General features: G+C 53.3%; 8 non-coding genes and 1 pseudogene across 8 annotated transcripts; 4 read left to right on the top strand and 5 right to left on the bottom strand.

The window, feature by feature from the left end:
- Positions 1-2,905: 2,905 nt before the first annotated feature.
- On the bottom strand, positions 2,906-3,047 carry LOC148635246 (U4 spliceosomal RNA). Its single transcript, XR_015933423.1, has one exon. It is a non-coding gene; the product is annotated as a U4 spliceosomal RNA (small nuclear RNA).
- A 1,292-nt stretch (positions 3,048-4,339) lies between these two features.
- Positions 4,340-4,458, top strand: LOC148635245 (5S ribosomal RNA). Its single transcript, XR_015933291.1, has one exon. It is a non-coding gene; the product is annotated as a 5S ribosomal RNA (ribosomal RNA).
- A 634-nt stretch (positions 4,459-5,092) lies between these two features.
- LOC148635244 (U1 spliceosomal RNA) lies at positions 5,093-5,256 on the bottom strand. Its single transcript, XR_015933315.1, has one exon. It is a non-coding gene; the product is annotated as a U1 spliceosomal RNA (small nuclear RNA).
- Positions 5,257-7,063: 1,807 nt separating this feature from the next.
- LOC148635243 (5S ribosomal RNA) lies at positions 7,064-7,182 on the top strand (annotated as a pseudogene).
- Positions 7,183-7,818: 636 nt separating this feature from the next.
- On the bottom strand, positions 7,819-7,982 carry LOC148635242 (U1 spliceosomal RNA). Its single transcript, XR_015933304.1, has one exon. It is a non-coding gene; the product is annotated as a U1 spliceosomal RNA (small nuclear RNA).
- A 1,807-nt stretch (positions 7,983-9,789) lies between these two features.
- Positions 9,790-9,908, top strand: LOC148635241 (5S ribosomal RNA). The gene has a single exon (XR_015933286.1). It is a non-coding gene; the product is annotated as a 5S ribosomal RNA (ribosomal RNA).
- Positions 9,909-10,544: 636 nt separating this feature from the next.
- Positions 10,545-10,708, bottom strand: LOC148635240 (U1 spliceosomal RNA). Its single transcript, XR_015933285.1, has one exon. It is a non-coding gene; the product is annotated as a U1 spliceosomal RNA (small nuclear RNA).
- A 1,774-nt stretch (positions 10,709-12,482) lies between these two features.
- LOC148635239 (5S ribosomal RNA) lies at positions 12,483-12,601 on the top strand. The gene has a single exon (XR_015933493.1). It is a non-coding gene; the product is annotated as a 5S ribosomal RNA (ribosomal RNA).
- Positions 12,602-13,237: 636 nt separating this feature from the next.
- On the bottom strand, positions 13,238-13,401 carry LOC148635238 (U1 spliceosomal RNA). The gene has a single exon (XR_015933488.1). It is a non-coding gene; the product is annotated as a U1 spliceosomal RNA (small nuclear RNA).
- Positions 13,402-14,386: the final 985 nt, after the last annotated feature.

Genomic DNA, 14,386 nt, shown 5'->3' with positions numbered 1-14,386 from the left:
TTGTATTTGAAGCCCACAAAGTGTCCAAATGATGCACTACATGATATAAGGAAGATTATCACATGCATATCGGTATTATCTTTCTTATGAAAATGCATTCCTTTCATTACCTTTTACTTTTTAAAATGAACTCAAATTGTGTATAATGTAATAATTTAAGTAGAATAGATTCAGGTAGGAAATATAGAGTCATGATGTTTATGGCTGACATCATTTCACATGGGTGAATTTTAAGCTAAGAAATAAAAACATTTACAATGAAGATACCATTGCTTAATTTTAAATGCCTTTAAAAAATAAATACCTCCTGAGAATAATTTGCCACTCCCAGATCCTTGGTAAGGTACTGTTTGAATCCAATCAGGAGAGGAGCATCCAGGGAGTGCTTTCTATAGAGTCCAGCTTGGGCCACTCTCTTCCGGCCTGCTGATACTTTTTAACTACTCAGGGCCTGTAAGGATATAAAACACCGGTTTAAACATTTTATACCTATAAGACAAATTAGAATTTTAGTAAAAAATAGATACATCTGAAAAATAAAAAGTCTTACTGCTGATAGAGTTCTTCAGAGCTCACATCTTCCCCTTCCTTATCCGCTTCTGTTTCAGTTTCTAGAGCAGCCTCTGGCATCTCTTCCTCCTGGACTGCGGCCTCTTGCTCAGGGCCGCTGGAATGCAGGTAGATTCTTTTCAACATGCTTTTACATAATATGTTGTAACAATGATTTCAAAAAGAAACTACAGAAGCCTTACAGATTAAAAATATCTCACCTTGCCAATGTGTCTTCAGGCTTCCCATGTACAAAAAGGCCCAAGGACTCTAGCAGTCTTACAACCACTATCCTGTTTGCCTCACCAGACACGATCTCTATTCTGTGGTAATCCACGATGACCCCGTTCTTCAGGTGATTCATCATGTCCTCCCTCGCCTGTTGAGAGGCCATCCTGATGTTTTCTGCCGTGGCGTGCTTCATACACGCCCTCTTCAAGTGAGCAGGAAGCTGATCAAGAGTATTCAGGCACATCTTGCACACCAGGGGAATCCTCGCGGGTTTCCTTTGAAAATAAATAATACCATCTGTGTAGAGAAACAAGCTAAGACTGATTTCTTAAATTATCCTTAATTTTCTCTCTCATAGTTTGAGCATAATGATTTTATTGCATTTATATAAGAATTGCTCATTGCTCCTAAATAAATAATGGTTTCATAAAAAAGTGAACACTTGGTCTCAGTCACAGACTTTCCAATAGAAGCCATTGTGGAGTTCAGCAACTGCAGGTCCTAGAAGTGGGGAAGGAATTTTAAAAGAGAAATTGAATTACAATACAGAAGGAATGGCTGAGGGATCACTGAAATATATATATACAAATTCCAAAGACTGAGTCCATATAGAAACAACTACCTTTCATTTTCAGTATAAGAAAAAAAAAACATTATCTTCCAAAGCATCATAAAATTGTCCCTTCTTCCAGACTCTACTTCTCTCTTGTAGTAGTATAGCAGACCTTTCCAGGTGAGCAGATCACAGAGTCCGAAATGAGCTTCCTCCATCAAGCAAAGTACCTGAACATGACTCTGTCTTCATAAAAGCGCCCCTGTAATAAAGAAATTAAATCCGAAATCAAGAGGGCAGTTGCCTACTGAAATACAAGAAGTCATCAATTTTAACCTAGCAACACATTAAAGGCTGCATCTATACAAGTACGATTCTAGAAATGCTCACCAGATTACGTTTTAAGAAGGAACTGCGCCTCAGGTTCCGCCGAGATCTTAACTCGGATGGCAGGATTCAGAGTCCGGAGTGCGGACTGATGGCGCACGGAGAGTCCATATACTGTGGATCCCTCAGTGATCTTCCGCGTATTCAAACCGCCAGCGTGTGACTCCCCTGTCCCCGTGACCTCATTGCTCTGCTCTCTCCTCTGTGCAGCTGAGCCCGACTCACGGTAAAATGGAAAAAAATATGCCCTCGACGTGAGATTTATTCTGGAGCGAGCCAGTGTTGCGCATAGCTGCCTTCAAAGCAGTTAACCCAGGTTCGATTCCCGGCCAACGCAGTTACGAATGTTTTCAAATGCTGTCATGAGCCTTGGATTGTGACTAGCAAAGCGAAGCCTTTTGAAAGAGCTAAAGCACTGCAAAACGGAATTGAAGGAGAATCTTACAGGGGATTCTGAGCAGTGTCTGCATACATGCAGTCAGATAAAGGTGCTGAAAGCTTGAGCTACTCTCAATGTCATGCTGCCCTTCCCCGGAGTAAATCTGTTACATTGAAAGAATGCTTCTGGCAGGTTCAAAAAGAGACCCTTGTTAATTGGAGAAATCAATGATTTCGAATGAATTCTGTACGCGTTAAAAGACAGCTATACACAGAAAACATGCAGGACACTGCTCATGATGTTTCCCGAGCAGAAACACAGTGCGTTTTTCCAAGCCATTTGACAAAGCCCACCCACTGAAAACTGCAGCAGATCGTGTAAAGACGTTCAACTTTGTAACTACTGCACGCACAGGAAGCAGAATAAATTCCTCTTTTCAAACTGTCAAAGGTTTGCTTTGCGAACGCTGCAGGACATCGCACAATCTCTTTTGAATGGGGACAAACGATTTCTTATGGGGCGCAGTAAGTACAGACGTTTAAAATGCTCCACTCATGCCGACGATGCAGCATGAAGAAGCGCAACCTAACGTTTGACAGACAAAAGCCAGGCGCCGCTACGAGCAATATGAAATCATACTGACAAGCACACGGCGTTTCGCGCTGACACAAAAGTAATCTCGACAGACGCTGTTCTCTGCATAAAGCTGAAAGAGCTAAAGAGCGTTTCTGTTGACACGTAACAAGTTCGTTTCTTTCTACCATGATATCACCGTGACCAAATCTGTCTTTAAACACCTTGCTCAGTCTCTGACGAGACTGTCAAAAATTGCTTTCGCCGATTGTATTGCAAACCGGCGGAAGCGGGGTATTGGGAAAAGTTTTCAACTAGCAATAATCACGCCTCGGCTAACCCTCACAGGCTACGATACTGCCACTGCGCAAAGCTGACGGTTGCCAGGCAACCGCGGGGATCCTATGGAAATCGTTATCGATCGTGTCATGGCATGTCGTTGCTATAACGCTTCATATTTGTCGTCTTCTTCTTCTTCTAGCTTGAGGTTTTGAAGAATTTCATGACAGACAAGGGCTCCGTTGGGAACAAAGGGCGTTGTGAGAAAACCGTTGCTTATTTTCAGCAGCAGAAATACAACCCTTTAAATACAAGATGACAGAACAATGACGAAGGGCATGCCGGGAGGAACTCATGCACTACAGAGGAAAGGGGGCGGGCACGTACAGTTCACATTCAAGCCACAAGTACTCCTCTTGGATGTTGCACAAACAAATCCTAACGTCTTGAAAGCATTGCAGCATGTTTGTGTCCCACTTCCCGTGGCTGCGGGACGACTGACACGAACGGACAAACACAATCTGTGGCGTTTAGCGTGACATAGTCTTGCAGGCATCGTGCTGTCTCACTGCAATATTATACCGCTGGAGGAAACAGTCCATCTGGCCATGAAACTCATTTGAACGTCTAGCTACAGCAACTAACAATATCATGATTTATTCAGGATGTGTGGAATCAGCACGTCCCGGAGACAGCTTCCGAAATCGTGAGCATTCTCTGGTGGTAGGGGCGTTCAAGATGGCGCTCAGGTGGGAGGTAAAGTTTAGTGGTTGGGGAGTTTTTTTGAGTTTTTCATGACCTGAATGTTAATTTTTGCTTTTTTTGACTACAGAAAAATAAGGACTTAACACTAGTTGTTTAAACTTCAGTTATAATTGAAAGAAAAAAAAACGATTTTTTTTTAGGTTTAAAAAGTCCGATATGAGTAACACTGGGAAAGGAAAAGAGAGTGCTGGGTCTTCGAAGGAGAACTCTAAGATACCTCAATCGTATATGTATAGCACTACAAAAAAATCGATGGCAACTAAAGGGAAAAGTGAAGCAGCTGCAGGGGCAGCAAGAGGGCGGAGGCGCCGCGCGCCCGGCCGAAGCGTTGGACCGGTGCGCTTTACGTGCTGAAATAAACACGCGACAGCCCCGAAATGTTTCCAGAGTGCTGTGCACTGAAGACTTGCCTGGTGCTCCTCCGTGCAGATTCTTTGTCCTCCTCCAGTGCGGGACGAGCCAACACAAGGGAGCGCATTCGCCAACATCCAGGCACGCAATGCGATTTGGAAAGCAGCTCCTTTCCAAAGAGTTGCACACGAACGATCCTTCAGTCCCGCTCGGGGGGCACGGAACCCCCGCCACACACAGCTTCAAGTAGCGAGTCAGGCGCCAGGGCTTTCGCTTACGGCCACACCACCCTGAACACGCCCGATCTCGTCTGATCTCGGAAGCTAAGCAGCGTCGGGCCTGGTTAGTACTTGGATGGGAGACTGCCTGGAAATACCAGGTGCTGTAAGCTTCTGCTCTCCCGGCCAGCAGGGGTCGCTGTTGGTGCCGTAGGCTTTGGGAGGAAAACCTGCAGGATGGAAAGGTGATCTATAGCCTCATCTCTAGAGATGTTTTGTTGCTGTGGCATGTGTGTGACCCATATTCCAAAAAAAAAACCCGTCTGTAAAACGAATATCGAAGCTGCCTCTAAATCTGCAAATGAAGATGAGTCGATAAACCACTCGTTTTTCGTATAACTAGACATATTCATTTGTTACCGATTTCATTCATTGAGCACGGATACAATAGAGGTACAGCCATTCACTGTTTGACATGTCTGCACTGGTACAGAACCGAGCAATCAGAAAACGGGTGAAACTGTCTTTAGACTCAGCATACAGTACCGAGGCCCCCCATGACCAAATAAAGGCTAACCTCGATAATCAGCCTAAAGAACGCAGACTACAGCAAAACGACTGACTTTGAAAAGGGAATGAACGTCCGGAAGGAGTAGTGGAACTAGCTTGAGATGCTTCTCCGGACCCCTAACTAAAAGCCAGCGAGAACCAGCAGCGGCGTCCACTCCTGTCGAACCGGGATCCTTCCGCAGCCACGCAGCTCGTGGTGTCCTAACCCTCCCGTATCTGATTTTGGACCAAGCACATCAGGGGAGAGCGCGAACGCAGTCCCCCACTACCAGAAATTATGCAGTCGAGATTCCCACATTTGGGGAATTCGCAGGGGTCAGCACAGCCGGAGTGCAATGGCCAAGCCTCGCCCTGGGTGAACCTCCTTCTTGATCAAGGTATCTCCCCTGCCAGGTAAGTATGAGTTAAACAGGCCCCTGCAAGCGGCCCGCACCCACAGCACAAATCGCGCAGCCTAGGCCACCTCCTCGCCCCGCACGCCACCGCCTCCTGCTGGGCCCACTCTTTCACACACTCACACGCCACACTAACACTCAAAAGTGTGGGCAAAACGAGAAAACGAGCGCGCCGTTTCCTACACATCTGCAGTCGCCGTTGCGCATTCGCAGCATGTCCCGGGATGCAATTCGGCCTCATTTGCATAACTCCAGACCGGCAGATCGCCACGCAAGCTCGCGACGTGCGCCTGCCACACACCGAACAAACCTTTTCAGCAATTTCCAAAAAACGGGCCTGCTCGCCTGCCCACAAGGCTCCGTCTCTTACCTGCTCTCCAGAGCCTGCTGCCTTCTTTGCTTTTCTCTCGGCACCGCTGCAGTGCACACAACTCCTGCAGCGGGAGGGGGGGAGAAAGTTCCCACGCTCCGCCGCAAGGAAGGCTCGCTCCGTGCGCACACGTCGTTTCGATGCCAGTCCAACAAGTGCTCCGCATTAGCTGCGTCGGGGCTCCGGCGTGTCGCACCTCACCTCACCTCGCACTGCCCCCTCCTTGAATGTCTGCCGCTGGGCATGCCCTGCTCTCCTCCGCCTTATCTTATCGCGTGTGAGCACCGACAATGGCCACAATGCCGGGGAATGGCACCTGTAAAGTGTTAATTGGGGCACAGGAACAGCCCGTCTCGTCTCGGGGGGGCCGGCTTCAGAGACAATACAGCAAACACAGCGGGGCGGTGGAAGAAGACGACACCACACATGCGGGTACATTCAGCTCCGGCGGGAACGAGACATTTGTCGGTCTTTTCAAGTGCCGAGAGCCGAGCAATCCTTCACTTGTATCGTTTCTCCCCGGTGACTAGATCTGGCCCTGCGACTCTCGACTGGGCTCACCCCCGGGGCAGCCCAGCAGGTGTGAGCCTGGCCGGCACCCGGATGGGAGATTCCACCCCGGAAAAGCTCCGGTTGCTGCTGCTCCTGCAAGAGGTGTGACTGGGACCAGTAGGGAGCGCTCACCCTGCGGGCTGTGTGGCTCTCTTACGCCCCAGCCTCCTGATGGCGACACTCTGCTGCACAAACAGGCGCCGTCCTTCGGGGGAGGCGTCAAACCGAGGTCCCGACCCTCCTTGGCCATTAGGAAACCCCAGGGCGTCTCTCAAAAAGAGACGCCGGGGGTGTCCCTCTGGTGTTAGTGCTCCCCTTTACCCATCAGTCGGGGTCTCCTCCTAATCCCCGTCTCACCTGTAACAATCAATGACGAGGCCCCCCTGTCCGTGAGATTTAGTACTCGCGCAAGAGACCGGGGGCAGAGCGCGAACGCGGTCCCCCGCCCCCCACAAAGTGCGCGCTCCGGGTTCCCTCTCGGGGCCCTGCAACACAGCGGAAGGGCAGCGAGAAGGAGCCTCTTGCTCTGACGCCGCAAGGCCACAAGAGGGCGGAGGCGCCGCGCGCCCGGCCGACGTGTTGGACCGGTGCGCTTTACGTGCTGAAATAAACACGCGAAAGCCCCGAAATGTTTCCAGAGTGCTGTGCACTGGAGGTTTTTGTCTGGTGAAGACTTGCCTGGTGCTCCTCCGTGCAGATTGTTTGTCCTCCTCCAGTGCGGGACGAGCCAACACAAGGGAGCGCATTCGCCAACATCCAGGCACGCAATGCGATTTGGAAAGCAGCTCCTTTCCAAAGAGTTGCACACGAACGATCCTTCAGTCCCGCTCGGGGGGCACGGAACCCCCGCCACACACAGCTTCAAGTAGCGAGTCAGGCGCCTGGGCTTTCGCTTACGGCCACACCACCCTGAACACGCCCGATCTTGTCTGATCTCGGAAGCTAAGCAGCATCGGGCCTGGTTAGTACTTGGATGGGAGACTGCCTGGGAATACCAGGTGCTGTAAGCTTTTGCTCTCCCGGCCAGCAGGGGTCGCCGTTGGTGCCGTAGGCTTTGGGAGGAAAACCTGCAGGATGGAAAGGTGATCTATAGCCTCATCTCTAGAGATGTTTTGTTGCTGTGGCATGTGTGTGACCCATATTCAAAAAAAAAAACCCGTCTGTAAAACGAATATCGAAGCTGCCTCTAAATCTGCAAATGAAGATGAGTCGATAAACCACTCGTTTTTCGTATAACTAGACATATATTCATTTGTTACCGATTTCATTCATTGAGCACGGATACAATAGAGGTACAGCCATTCACTGTTTGACATGTCTGCACTGGTACAGAACCGAGCAATCAGAAAACGGGTGAAACTGTCTTTAGACTCAGCATACAGTACCGAGGCCCCCCATGACCAAATAAAGGCTAACCTCGATAATCAGCCTAAAGAACGCAGACTACAGCAAAACGACTGACTTTGAAAAGGGAATGAACGTCCGGAAGGAGTAGTGGAACTAGCTTGAGATGCTTCTCCGGACCCCTAACTAAAAGCCAGCGAGAACCAGCAGCGGCGTCCACTCCTGTCGAACCGGGATCCTTCCGCAGCCACGCAGCTCGTGGTGTCCTAACCCTCCCGTATCTGATTTTGGACCAAGCACATCAGGGGAGAGCGCGAACGCAGTCCCCCACTACCAGAAATTATGCAGTCGAGATTCCCACATTTGGGGAATTCGCAGGGGTCAGCACAGCCGGAGTGCAATGGCCAAGCCTCGCCCTGGGTGAACCTCCTTCTTGATCAAGGTATCTCCCCTGCCAGGTAAGTATGAGTTAAACAGGCCCCTGCAAGCGGCCCGCACCCACAGCACAAATCGCGCAGCCTAGGCCACCTCCTCGCCCCGCACGCCACCGCCTCCTGCTGGGCCCACTCTTTCACACACTCACACGCCACACTAACACTCAAAAGTGTGGGCAAAACGAGAAAACGAGCGCGCCGTTTCCTACACATCTGCAGTCGCCGTTGCGCATTCGCAGCATGTCCCGGGATGCAATTCGGCCTCATTTGCATAACTCCAGACCGGCAGATCGCCACGCAAGCTCGCGACGTGCGCCTGCCACACACCGAACAAACCTTTTCAGCAATTTCCAAAAAACGGGCCTGCTCGCCTGCCCACAAGGCTCCGTCTCTTACCTGCTCTCCAGAGCCTGCTGCCTTCTTTGCTTTTCTCTCGGCACCGCTGCAGTGCACACAACTCCTGCAGCGGGAGGGGGGGAGAAAGTTCCCACGCTCCGCCGCAGGGAAGGCTCGCTCCGTGCGCACACGTCCTTTCGATGCCAGTCCAACAAGTGCTCCGCATTAGCTGCGTCGGGGCTCCGGCGTGTCGCACCTCACCTCACCTCGCACTGCCCCCTCCTTGAATGTCTGCCGCTGGGCATGCCCCGCTCTCCTCCGCCTTATCTTATCGCGTGTGAGCACCGACAATGGCCACAATGCCGGGGAATGGCACCTGTAAAGTGTTAATTGGGGCACAGGAACAGCCCGTCTCGTCTCGGGGGGGCCGGCTTCAGAGACAATACAGCAAACACAGCGGGGCGGGGGAAGAAGACGACACCACACATGCGGGTACATTCAGCTCCGGCGGGAACGAGACATTTGTCGGTCTTTTCAAGTGCCGAGAGCCGAGCAATCCTTCACTTGTATCGTTTCTCCCCGGTGACTAGATCTGGCCCTGCGACTCTCGACCGGGCTCACCCCCGGGGCAGCCCAGCAGGTGTGAGCCTGGCCGGCACCCGGATGGGAGATTCCACCCCGGAAAAGCTCCGGTTGCTGCTGCTCCTGCAAGAGGTGTGACTGGGACCAGTAGGGAGCGCTCACCCTGCGGGCTGTGTGGCTCTCTTACGCCCCAGCCTCCTGATGGCGACACTCTGCTGCACAAACAGGCGCCGTCCTTCGGGGGAGGCGTCAAACCTAGGTCCCGACCCTCCTTGGCCATTAGGAAACCCCAGGGCGTCTCTCAAAAAGAGACGCCGGGGGTGTCCCTCTGGTGTTAGTGCTCCCCTTTACACATCAGTCGGGGTCTCCTCCTAATCCCCGTCTCACCTGTAACAATCAATGACGAGGCCCCCCTGTCCGTGAGATTTAGTACTCGCGCAAGAGACCGGGGGCAGAGCGCGAACGCGGTGCCCCGCCCCCCACAAAGTGCGCGCTCCGGGTTCCCTCTCGGGGCCCTGCAACACAGCGGAAGGGCAGCGAGAAGGAGCCTCTTGCTCTGACGCCGCAAGGCCACAAGTGGGCGGAGGCGCCGCGCGCCCGGCCGACGTGTTGGACCGGTGCGCTTTACGTGCTGAAATAAACACGCGAAAGCCCCGAAATGTTTCCAGAGTGCTGTGCACTGGAGGTTTTTGTCTGGTGAAGACTTGCCTGGTGCTCCTCCGTGCAGATTGTTTGTCCTCCTCCAGTGCGGGACGAGCCAACACAAGGGAGCGCATTCGCCAACATCCAGGCACGCAATGCGATTTGGAAAGCAGCTCCTTTCCAAAGAGTTGCAAACGAACGATCCTTCAGTCCCGCTTGGGGGGCACGGAACCCCCGCCACACACAGCTTCAAGTAGCGAGTCAGGCGCCAGGGCTTTCGCTTACGGCCACACCACCCTGAACACGCCCGATCTCGTCTGATCTCGGAAGCTAAGTAGCGTCGGGCCTGGTTAGTACTTGGATGGGAGACTGCCTGGGAATACCAGGTGCTGTAAGCTTTTGCTCTCCCGGCCAGCAGGGGTCGCCGTTGGTGCCGTAGGCTTTGGGAGGAAAACCTGCAGGATGGAAAGGTGATCTATAGCCTCATCTCTAGAGATGTTTTGTTGCTGTGGCATGTGTGTGACCCATATTCAAAAAAAAAAACCCGTCTGTAAAACGAATATCGAAGCTGCCTCTAAATCTGCAAATGAAGATGAGTCGATAAACCACTCATTTTTCGTATAACTAGACATATATTCATTTGTTACCGATTTCATTCATTGAGCACGGATACAATAGAGGTACAGCCATTCACTGTTTGACATGTCTGCACTGGTACAGAACCGGGCAATCAGAAAACGGGTGAAACTGTCTTTAGACTCAGCATACAGTACCGAGGCCCCCCATGACCAAATAAAGGCTAACCTCGATAATCAGCCTAAAGAACGCAGACTACAGCAAAACGACTGACTTTGAAAAGGGAATGAACGTCCGGAAGGAGTAGTGGAACTAGCTTGAGATGCTTCTCCGGACCCCTAACTAAAAGCCAGCGAGAACCAGCAGCGGCGTCCACTCCTGTCGAACCGGGATCCTTCCGCAGCCACGCAGCTCGTGGTGTCCTAACCCTCCCGTATCTGATTTTGGACCAAGCACATCAGGGGAGAGCGCGAACGCAGTCCCCCACTACCAGAAATTATGCAGTCGAGATTCCCACATTTGGGGAATTCGCAGGGGTCAGCACAGCCGGAGTGCAATGGCCGAGCCTCGCCCTGGGTGAACCTCCTTCTTGATCAAGGTATCTCCCCTGCCAGGTAAGTATGAGTTAAACAGGCCCCTGCAAGCGGCCCGCACCCACAGCACAAATCGCGCAGCCTAGGCCACCTCCTCGCCCCGCACGCCACCGCCTCCTGCTGGGCCCACTCTTTCACACACTCACACGCCACACTAACACTCAAAAGTGTGGGAAAACGAGAAAACGAGCGCGCCGTTTCCTACACATCTGCATTCGCCGTTGCGCATTCGCAGCATGTCCCGGGATGCAATTCGGCCTCATTTGCATAACTCCAGACCGGCAGATCGCCACGCAAGCTCGCGACGTGCGCCTGCCACACACCGAACAAACCTTTTCAGCAATTTCCAAAAAACGGGCCTGCTCGCCTGCCCACAAGGCTCCGTCTCTTACCTGCTCTCCAGAGCCTGCTGCCTTCTGTGCTTTTCTCTCGGCACCGCTGCAGCGCACACAACTCCTGCAGCGGGAGGGGGGGAGAAAGTTCCCGCGCTCCGCCGCAGGGAAGGCTCGCTCCGTGCGCACACGTCCTTTCGATGCCAGTCCAACAAGTGCTCCGCATTAGCTGCGTCGGGGCTCCGGCGTGTCGCACCTCACCTCACCTCGCACTGCCCCCTCCTTGAATGTCTGCCGCTGGGCATGCCCCGCTCTCCTCCGCCTTATCTTATCGCGTGTGAGCACCGACAATGGCCACAATGCCGGGGAATGGCACCTGTAAAGTGTTAATTGGGGCACAAGAACAGCCCGTCTCGTCTCGGGGGGGCCGGCTTCAGAGACAATACAGCAAACACAGCGGGGCGGGGGAAGAAGACGACACCACACATGCGGGTACATTCAGCTCCGGCGGGAACGAGACATTTGTCGGTCTTTTCAAGTGCCGAGAGCCGAGCAATCCTTCACTTGTATCGTTTCTCCCCGGTGACTAGATCTGGCCCTGCGACTCTCGACTGGGCTCACCCCCGGGGCAGCCCAGCAGGTGTGAGCCTGGCCGGCACCCGGATGGGAGATTCCACCCCGGAAAAGCTCCGGTTGCTGCTGCTCCTGCAAGAGGTGTGACTGGGACCAGTAGGGAGCGCTCACCCTGCGGGCTGTGTGGCTCTCTTACGCCCCAGCCTCCTGATGGCGACACTCTGCTGCACAAACAGAGGTCAAACCGAGGTCCCGACCCTCCTTGGCCATTAGGAAACCCCAGGGCGTCTCTCAAAAAGAGACGCCGGGGGTGTCCCTCTGGTGTTAGTGCTCCCCTTTACCCATCAGTCGGGGTCTCCTCCTAATCCCCGTCTCACCTGTAACAATCAATGACGAGGCCCCCCTGTCCGTGAGATTTAGTACTCGCGCAAGAGACCGGGGGCAGAGCGCGAACGCGGTCCCCCGCCCCCCACAAAGTGCGCGCTCCGGGTCCTGCAACACAGCGGAAGGGCAGCGAGAAGGAGCCTCTTGCTCTGACGCCGCAAGGCCACAAGAGGGCGGAGGCGCCGCGCGCCCGGCCGACGTGTTGGACCGGTGCGCTTTACGTGCTGAAATAAACACGCGAAAGCCCCGAAATGTTTCCAGAGTGCTGTGCACTGGAGGTTTTTGTCTGGTGAAGACTTGCCTGGTGCTCCTCCGTGCAGATTGTTTGTCCTCCTCCAGTGCGGGACGAGCCAACACAAGGGAGCGCATTCGCCAACATCCAGGCACGCAATGCGATTTGGAAAGCAGCTCCTTTCCAAAGAGTTGCACACGAACGATCCTTCAGTCCCGCTCGGGGGGCACGGAAGCCCCGCCACACACAGCTTCAAGTAGCGAGTCAGGCGCTGGGGCTTTCGCTTACGGCCACACCACCCTGAACACGCCCGATCTCGTCTGATCTCGGAAGCTAAGCAGCGTCGGGCCTGGTTAGTACTTGGATGGGAGACTGCCTGGGAATACCAGGTGCTGTAAGCTTTTGCTCTCCCGGCCAGCAGGGGTCGCCGTTGGTGCCGTAGGCTTTGGGAGGAAAACCTGCAGGATGGAAAGGTGATCTATAGCCTCATCTCTAGAGATGTTTTGTTGCTGTGGCATGTGTGTGACCCATATTCAAAAAAAAAAACCCGTCTGTAAAACGAATATCGAAGCTGCCTCTAAATCTGCAAATGAAGATGAGTCGATAAACCACTCGTTTTTCGTATAACTAGACATATATTCATTTGTTACCGATTTCATTCATTGAGCATGGATACAGTAGAGGTACAGCCATTCACTGTTTGACATGTCTGCACTGGTACAGAACCGAGCAATCAGAAAACGGGTGAAACTGTCTTTAGACTCAGCATACAGTACCGAGGCCCCCCATGACCAAATAAAGGCTAACCTCGATAATCAGCCTAAAGAACGCAGACTACAGCAAAACGACTGACTTTGAAAAGGGAATGAACGTCCGGAAGGAGTAGTGGAACTAGCTTGAGATGCTTCTCCGGACCCCTAACTAAAAGCCAGCGAGAACCAGCAGCGGCGTCCACTCCTGTCGAACCGGGATCCTTCCGCAGCCACGCAGCTCGTGGTGTCCTAACCCTCCCGTATCTGATTTTGGTCCAAGCACATCAGGGGAGAGCGCGAACGCAGTCCCCCACTACCAGAAATTATGCAGTCGAGATTCCCACATTTGGGGAATTCGCAGGGGTCAGCACAGCCGGAGTGCAATGGCCGAGCCTCGCCCTGGGTGAACCTCCTTCTTGATCAAGGTATCTCCCCTGCCAGGTAAGTATGAGTTAAACAGGCCCCTGCAAGCGGCCCGCACCCACAGCACAAATCGCGCAGCCTAGGCCACCTCCTCGCCCCGCACGCCACCGCCTCCTGCTGGGCCCACTCTTTCACACACTCACACGCCACACTAACACTCAAAAGTGTGGGCAAAACGAGAAAACGAGCGCGCCGTTTCCTACACATCTGCAGTCGCCGTTGCGCATTCGCAGCATGTCCCGGGATGCAATTCGGCCTCATTTGCATAACTCCAGACCGGCAGATCGCCACGCAAGCTCGCGACGTGCGCCTGCCACACACCGAACAAACCTTTTCAGCAATTTCCAAAAAACGGGCCTGCTCGCCTGCCCACAAGGCTCCGTCTCTTACCTGCTCTCCAGAGCCTGCTGCCTTCTGTGCTTTTCTCTCGGCACCGCTGCAGCGCACACAACCCCTGCAGCGGGAGGGGGGGAGAAAGTTCCCGCGCTCCGCCGCAGGGAAGGCTCGCTCCGTGCGCACACGTCCTTTCGATGCCAGTCCAACAAGTGCTCCGCATTAGCTGCGTCGGGGCTCCGGCGTGTCGCACCTCACCTCACCTCGCACTGCCCCCTCCTTGAATGTCTGCCGCTGGGCATGCCCCGCTCTCCTCCGCCTTATCTTATCGCGTGTGAGCACCGACAATGGCCACAATGCCGGGGAATGGCACCTGTAAAGTGTTAATTGGGGCACAGGAACAGCCCGTCTCGTCTCGGGGGGGCCGGCTTCAGAGACAATACAGCAAACACAGCGGGGCGGGGGAAGAAGACGACACCACACATGCGGGTACATTCAGCTCCGGCGGGAACGAGACATTTGTCGGTCTTTTCAAGTGCCGAGAGCCGAGCAATCCTTCACTTGTATCGTTTCTCCCCGGTGACTAGATCTGGCCCTGCGACTCTCGACTGGGCTCACCCCCGGGGCAGCCCAGCAGGTGTGAGCCTGGCCGGCACCCGGATGGGAGATTCCACCCCG

Source organism: Lepisosteus platostomus, unplaced genomic scaffold, assembly GCF_059453375.1.
Source record: "Lepisosteus platostomus isolate fLepPlt1 unplaced genomic scaffold, fLepPlt1.hap1 Scaffold_30_H1, whole genome shotgun sequence".
NCBI lineage: Eukaryota > Metazoa > Chordata > Actinopteri > Semionotiformes > Lepisosteidae > Lepisosteus > Lepisosteus platostomus.
Note: the sequence above shows the minus strand (reverse complement) of the source record. Positions and strands in the feature narration are given on the sequence as shown.